Below are 8,254 nucleotides of genomic sequence, written 5' to 3'. Positions count from 1 at the left end.
CACCCCGCCGCCGAGCCACGCCCCACCGGAGCCCCTCGCCGGAGCTCGTCCCCGAGGTACTGCCGCCGCCTGTTGACTTGCCGGTTTTCGTTTTGAAAAGAAAAAAACCTAGATCGGTTTTTTTTCGGTTTTATTATTTTACGAGCGTTCACCGAACCGTTCGTTTTAACGAACGCGTTCGTCGGTTTTTCTCTGTAAACGAACGTCCGTTCTTTAACCGTTCGTCCGTTTTTCTTTTTCGTCGGATTTTTCTGCGATTATCTCAGATTTGATTTCTGATCGAATCTTCGATTCTGTTTAACTTCTCGCTCGTTTATCGGAATCAGGTGATTCAAGCGCCTAGAGTTGCGTCTCGAAATTCTCTTTCTGTTTAACCTACTCAAACAAGTTTTCACTATAGTAAAATTTGACCTAGATCCAGATTAGTAAACGAAGTTTCTTTCTTTCGCCGTTTGACTTTCGTTGCTTCTTTCGAGTTGATTCTTTTTGCAAACCGGAGTTCTTAAGTTGAACTTTCTGGTTGGATCTTTCATTCGAGTTTTACCTGTGCATTAGATGAGTACTGATTGTATGCTTGTTTGTTTGTGATAGAGTACCCGGAGTGTGCCGCTTGTTATTTCGAATCGCTAGGTTTTGCGGATCATCAGCAAGGCAAGTAACACTTTGATCATACCCCGTTCATACCCAGTTTTATTGCATTAGATCTGTTTTCCTCAAACACTTGCATGGTTAGGATCTAAATAAACTGTGGGTACTGGGAAGTAGTTGAGGTAGAACCTATTACCTGTTTTCTTATCAAACCCTTGGGAGTTACTTCTACGTTGCTTTTATTATTGCCATGCTATGCTCGTAGACGTGGATTGGGTTTGAGTGAATTTTCCATGACAGATGTGAGATGTTTATTAATGGTTCAACTTAAGGTGGCAACTAAAACTCACATCTGGGTGGATTGAGGCACCTGGAGAACCCAGTGTTGTCTGATTTTATAAGGTCCGCCACCCAGGCTCAAAGGGATCATAAGATTATTCATGCTAGAAACTTCCGTGTGCAGCCACAAGCTATTATGGGCTCTAGCATAGCTGAGTAGGTTACAGGATCTCTTGAAGAGGTGGACTAGCAGATGTAGGGGAAAGTAGGTGTACCGGTCCATCCAGAGTAGAGAGTGATTGTTTCTGAAAGACTGTGTCTCGGTCATCCGTTTCTCAAACATCATGCAGTGCGAGAATCAAGCGGAGGCGATCGAGTCTTGTGGGGAAAAGTGCGCAAACCTCTGCAGAGTGTACAAACTAATCATGATTAGCCGTGTCCCCGGTTATGGACAACTTGAGTATCTAGTACCTGGATTATCATTTGAATCTCATCACCATGTTACTTATAATTAATTTTGTTGGGTTAATGATGACACTTAATTGGGATTGAGTTGGAGGTACCTTCTCAATGTTTCAACCACCATGATAGTTAAATAAAATCTATTCCTTTGAAGTAGGATAAAATTGGCTTTTCGCAAAAATGTAACCATAGAGCTTTCCACCAGCCATATATGCATGTAGTATAGCATTTTTATTGTTCATTACTCTCTATGTGTTACTTTGCCAGCATATTCTATGTGCTGACCCGTTTTCGGGCTGCAACGTTTCATGTTGCAGACTTTTCAGACGACGAGTAAGGTGCCTTAGGTCGTGGTCTTATACTCAGTGATGCCGCTGGAGTGATGGACTCACTTATCTTCCAAGTCTTCCGCTGTTATCGTTATTAGATGGCCTTAAGCCATGTTTATCATACTTAAACTCTTTGGAGTTATTCGATGTAATAAGTGTGTGATTGCTACTCTGTTATAAATCCTCCATTTGTACTGTGCGTGTCAGCATTACTGATCCAGGGATGACACTGGTGCACAGCAGCACAGGCCATTTGAGGTCTGGTCGCTACAAAGTTGGTATCAGAGCACACGCTGACTGTAGGACATGACCACTAAGCTTAAGCCCTAGAAAGCTTCTCTCTTCTCATTTCTGACCCCTCTCCACTTTCTACTCTTTTAGGAATGGCGAATGCAAGGAGCAAGTTCATGCAACCAGATGAAGACACGCCGTTTGGTCGACATTTGAAGGAAGTCACCAAGTACTTGAACATAGGAATACCCAGCATCACCGGAACCTACAACGCCACATTACCTGAAGAGGAGAGATGGAAGATTCAAGTTATCATTCCAGGAAGGACGTTTGTGCCAATCACGGAACCCATGAGATTGGTTTTCGAAGCACCAACTTGGAGTTTAGGGAAGAGCATGGCCGCACACATCGCCATGGGACGCATTGGAGAAGTCTACCACCAGGAGCTTAAGGATACAATTTATCAGATTTGTGGACGTCGAGACGCGCAATGGGAGATGATCAAGACCAAGAAGGATGGATCAATTGCAGCTTTCATCCAGGAGCAGAACCAACATATTCGTCGCCAGGAGAACCAGATGTGCACGGACAAGGAAGAACTGAAGAAGGCATTAACGAAAATCAAGGAACTCCAAGAAGAACTCAAGGCTACACGCGAAGATTATTTGGAGGAAATCAACGCACTAGTAGGGAAGATTGACGACCTGGAGAATAAGATTGGAGCATTCGTGGGAAATCCAGTGCCAAAAGCAGAAGTCGACGAATGCACTTGTCCGGATAACTACATCATCATCGACGACACCGACTCGGAACCAAGTGAAGACGAATGGATTGATGAAGCTAGAGCAGACATCATGGAGTCTGCAACGGATCAGAATTTCTAGTAGACCACCATATCAGTAGTAGTTTTCCCCCATTTAATAGTATAGTTCATGCACTTTGTAACGCTAGTTAGATCGATTGTTTTGCCTTTGTTTGGATTGATTGAGTGATATTGATTGAATTTGTCTCATGAGCATATGGGTAGTGTTTCTCTCTAGACCTCATTCTATTCTTAACTCTCATCTTTTCTAAACCTATCAGATGCCTCCGAGACGCGACACCGGATTTGTTTTCCCGCCAGAGATCACCCAGTTGATTCAGCAACAGAATGCCCTGATGCAAGTGTTAGTGCAGAACCAAGGCAACAACAACAACAACAACCCACCGCCACCACCACCTGTTGATCACTTAGCCCGTTTCTTAAGGCTAAACCCGCCGGTGTTTTCCAGTAGCACCGAGCCGATTGTAGCAGATGATTGGCTCCGCAAAGTTGGAAGGGAGTTGACCACTGCAGGATGCACAGATGTGGAAACAGTGCGTTTTGCCGCACATCAACTTGATGGACCCGCAGCATCATGGTGGGAGAATTACACAGCCACGCACCCTATTGACACTGTCACATGGGACCAGTTTCAGCAAGCTTTCCGTACAGCTCATGTTTCAGCAGGAGCTATGGCTATGAAGAAGCGTGAGTTTCGTAACCTACGCCAAGGAGGACGCACCGTAGGCCAGTATGTGGAGGAATTCAGTAAGTTAGCACGTTATGCACCAGATGACATTGCTACAGATGCTGCCAAGCAGGAGAAATTCTTGGAAGGGCTGAATGATGAACTGAGTATGCAGTTGATGGTAGCAATCTTCAACAACTACCAGGAGCTGGTAGACAGAGCTCTCATGATTGAAGGGAAGCAACAGCAGATTGAAAACCGCAAGAGGAAGTATGGACAAGGGAAGTACAATTCTGGAGCCCAGCAGAAGCCACGATTTACCCCGAAGCCGGGAGGACAGTTTCAGCATACCCATGGAGGAGGTAGTTCGCACAACCATAATGGCTCCAAGAATGGTAATGGGAATGGAGGAGGAAACGGACAGAACCGCACCAACCCATCTACCCCAACCAAGAGAGATCTAAGTCACATTACTTGTTTCAAGTGCCAGAAGACGGGACATTATGCTACTGATTGTCCCGAAGCCCAAAATGGAAATGGCAATGGAAGCTCTGGGAAGAAGCCGAACCCATTCAACAAAGGACATGTGAACCACGTGAGCGTGGAGGAGGTTGAAGCACAGCCTGATGCAGTAATAGGTAAGTTTTTGGTTAAGTCATTTACTGCAACCGTTCTTTTCGATACTGGTGCATCGCATTCATACATATCAAGGGGATTCGTGAATAAGTTTAAGATGTCCACCCAAGTTCTCAAAACCCCTATGTTAGTAACCTCGCCAGGAGCAGAGTATATGGCCACCCAAGGATGTTTTCAGATACCGTTGGCCATTGGTAGGCATGTTTTCCCCTCAGACCTCATTGTTTTGGAATCGCAAGGTTTGGATGTGATTTTGGGAATGGATTGGCTATCGTTGTATGGAGGAAACATCGATTGTGCCAGCAAGACGATTTTGCTTACCACCCCGGAAGGGAAAAGGATCAAGTATGTATCCCGGCATATGCCGAAGAGGACTCAAGTGAATTCCTTATCAGGAGTTGTACAGGAGGAAGTACCAGTGGTGAAGGACTATCCGGATGTATTTCCAGAAGAGTTGCCAGGCATGCCACCAGACAGAGACATTGAGTTCTTGATTGAACTTTTGCCAGGCACAGGGCCAATATCTAAGAGACCGTACAGGATGCCCGCCAAGGATTTGGAGGAAATTAAGAAGCAGATCAAGGAGTTACTGGATAAAGGCTATATTCGCCCAAGTTCGTCACCTTGGGGATCACCAGTACTTCTAGTGGAGAAGAAAGATGGATCACTAAGGATGGTTGTTGATTACCGAGGATTGAATGAAGTGACCATCAAAAACAAGTACCCACTGCCGATGATCAATGATTTGTTTGACCGCTTACAAGGAGCTAAAGTATTTTCCAAGATCGATCTACGATTAGGATACCATCAGTTAAAGATTCGAGAGCAGGATATACCCAAGACGGCATTTACCACCAGATATGGATTGTATGAGTATACCGTTATGTCATTTGGTCTGACTAACGCACCTGCCTATTTCATGAACCTGATGAACAAAGTGTTTATGGAGTTTTTGGATAAGTTCGTCGTGGTGTTCATTGATGATATTTTAATCTTTTCCAAGGATGAAGAAGAGCATGAGGAGCATTTACGATTGGTACTTGAGAAGCTCAGAGAACATCAGTTATATGCCAAGTTCAGCAAATGTGAGTTTTGGTTGAAGGAAGTTGGATTCCTTGGACATGTTATTTCTGGAGAAGGAATAGCAGTAGACCCTGCCAAGGTTGACACAGTGACCAGTTGGGAATCACCCACGACAGTTGGAGAAATCCGGAGTTTTCTTGGACTTGCAGGATACTACCGGAGATTTATCGAGAATTTCTCGAAAATTGCTAAGCCCATGACTGAGCTATTGAAGAAGGACACCAAATTCAATTGGACTGAGGAAGAAATGATTGGTTACCTCACCAGTGTTGATTCTGCCAGATCAACGCAAGGATTATGAAGTTTATTGCGACGCTTGTCGTCGAGGACTTGGAGCAGTGCTTATGCAGGAAGGAAGAGTTGTGTCATATGCTTCATGACAACTTAAACCCCATGAGAAGAATTATGCTACCCATGATTTGGAATTAGCAGCCGTGGTGCATGCATTGAAAACATGGAGACATTTTCTCATCGGAAACCATTGTGAGGTGTACACGGATCACAAGAGTTTGAAGTACATTTTCACGCAGAAGGAGTTAAATCTCAGACAGAGAAGATGGTTGGAGCTCATTAAAGATTATGATATGAGATTGCATTATCACCCTGGAAAGGCTAACGTAGTAGCAGACGCGTTGAGCCGCAAGAGTCATGTCAACACCCTCATGACAGGAGTATTACCTCAGGAGTTAGCCGAGGACCTTCGCGAGCTATGTTTGGAGATAGTCCCTAGAGGCTATTTAGCGACATTGGAGATTCAGTCTACCTTGATGGAAAGGATCAGAGAAGCTCAGAAGACAGACAAGGAGATTGAAGAGATAAAGGACTAGATGAGCAAAGGAAAAGCCAAGGGATTTCGTGAGGATGAGCACGATACCTTATGGTTCGAGGACCGTGTATATGTGCCAAATGATCCGGAGATCAGGAAGTTGATTATGCAAGAAGCCCATGATTCACCGTACTCGATTCACCCAGGGAATACCAAGATGTACTTGGATTTGAAGAATACTTTCTGGTGGACCGGAATGAAGAAGGATATTGCGGAGTATGTAGCAGTTTGTGATGTATGTCAGAGAGTGAAGGCAGAGCATCAGAAGCCAGCAGGATGGCTGCAACCATTGCCGATACCCGAATGGAAGTGGGATAAAATAGGCATGGATTTTATCACAGGATTACCCAGGACTCGTTCAGGCTATGACTCAATATGGGTTGTAGTTGACCGTTTGACGAAAGTGGCTCATTTCATTCCAGAGAAGACCAGTTACACCAGTGCTAAGTTGGCAAAGATATACATGACCAGGATCGTATGTTTGCATGGAGTTCCGAGGACCATTGTATCAGACAGAGGAACCCAATTTACCTCGAAGTTTTGGAAGCAGTTACATGAAACATTGGGAACCAGGCTGGAATTTAGTACAGCATTTCACCCACAGACAGATGGACAGACCGAGAGAGTCAACCAGATTTTGGAGGACATGTTGAGAGCATGTGCACTAGATTATGGATCTAGTTGGGACGACAATTTGCCATATGCGGAGTTTTCATATAACAACAGTTATCAAACCAGTTTGAAGATGGCCCCTTTCGAAGCTTTGTACGGAAGGAGGTGTAGAACACCGTTGTTATGGGACGAAGTTGGAGACCGCCAGTTGTTTGGGCCAGATTTGATTAAGGAGTCTGAACAGAAAGTAAGGTTGATTTGCGATAGACTCAAGGTAGCCCAATCCAGACAGAAGAGTTATGCTGATTCTAAACGAAAGGAGACTGTTCACGAAGTCGGAGACAGAGTGTATCTTCGAGTATCACCACTTCGAGGAGTGAAGCGCTTTGGAGTTAAAGGAAAGTTAGCGCCCCATTTTATCGGACCATACAGAGTGTTGGAACGTATGGGAGAAGTTGCCTACAAAGTTGGTATCAGAGTTGGAATTGCCCGAAGGATTGTCTGGAGTACATGATGTATTTCACGTTTCGCAGTTGAAGAAGTGCCACGCAGAGATGGCTGAGATACCCCTGAGAGATACTGTGCCACTGGAAGCAATACAGTTGGAAAGTGATTTGACTTATGAGGAGAAACCAGTTAAGATTCTCGAGTATGCCAGCCAAATAAACCAACTAGCATCAACTACAAGGAGTAATCAACACTACTAGCAACCTACAGGTACCAATCCCAGACTTAGAGACAAGAATTGGATACAAGAGATGAACTAGGGTTTGAGAGGAGATGGTGATGGTGAAGATGTTGATGGAGATTGACCCTCTCCCGATGAGAGGAGCATTGGTGATGATGATGGCGATGATTTCCCCCTCCCGGAGGGAAGTGTCCCCGGTAGAACAGCTCCGCCGGAGCCCTAGATTGGTTCCGCCAAGGTTCCGCCTCGTGGCGGTGGAGTCTCGTCCCGAAAGCTTGCTTATGATTTTTCTTCGGACGAAAGACTTCATACAGCAAAAGATGGGCACCGGAGGGCCAACAGGGGACCCACGAGGCAGGGGGCGCGCCTAGGGGGGTAGGGCGCGCCCCCACCCTCGTGGCCAGGGTGTGGGCCCCCTCTGGTATTTCTTCCGCTCAATATTTTTGATTATTTCCAAAAACAACTTTCGTGGAGTTTCGGGACTTTTGGAGATGTGCAGAATAGGTCTCTAATATTTGCTCCTCTCCCAGCCCAGAATTCCAGCTGCGGCATTCTCCCTCCTTATGTAAGCCTTGTAAAATAAGAGAGAATAGGCATAAGTATTGTGACATAATGTGTAATAACAGCCCATAATGCAATAAATATCGATATAAAAGCATGATACAAAATGGACGTATCATGTGTCGACGTACCCTAGTAGACCAAAAGCGGAAGCGTTTTGACAATGTGGTTGATGTAGTCGAACTTCTTCTCGTTCCGACCGATCAAGCACCAAACGTACGGCACCTCCGAGTTCTGCACACGTTCAGCCCGATGACGTCCCTTGAACTCTTGATCCAGCAAAGTGTTGAGGGAGAGTTCCGTCAGCACGACGGTGTGGTGATGGTGATGGTGAAGTGATCCGCGCAGGGCTTCGCCTAAGCACTACGAAGATATGACCGGAGGCGTAAATTGTGGAGGGGGGCGCCGCACATGGCTAACAATTGTTGGTGTGTGTTCTAGCGGTGCCCTGCCCTCATATATATAGATG

This window comes from Triticum aestivum, chromosome 7D (genome assembly GCF_018294505.1).
Source record: "Triticum aestivum cultivar Chinese Spring chromosome 7D, IWGSC CS RefSeq v2.1, whole genome shotgun sequence".
NCBI classification, from domain to species: domain Eukaryota; kingdom Viridiplantae; phylum Streptophyta; class Magnoliopsida; order Poales; family Poaceae; genus Triticum; species Triticum aestivum.
Note: the sequence above shows the minus strand (reverse complement) of the source record.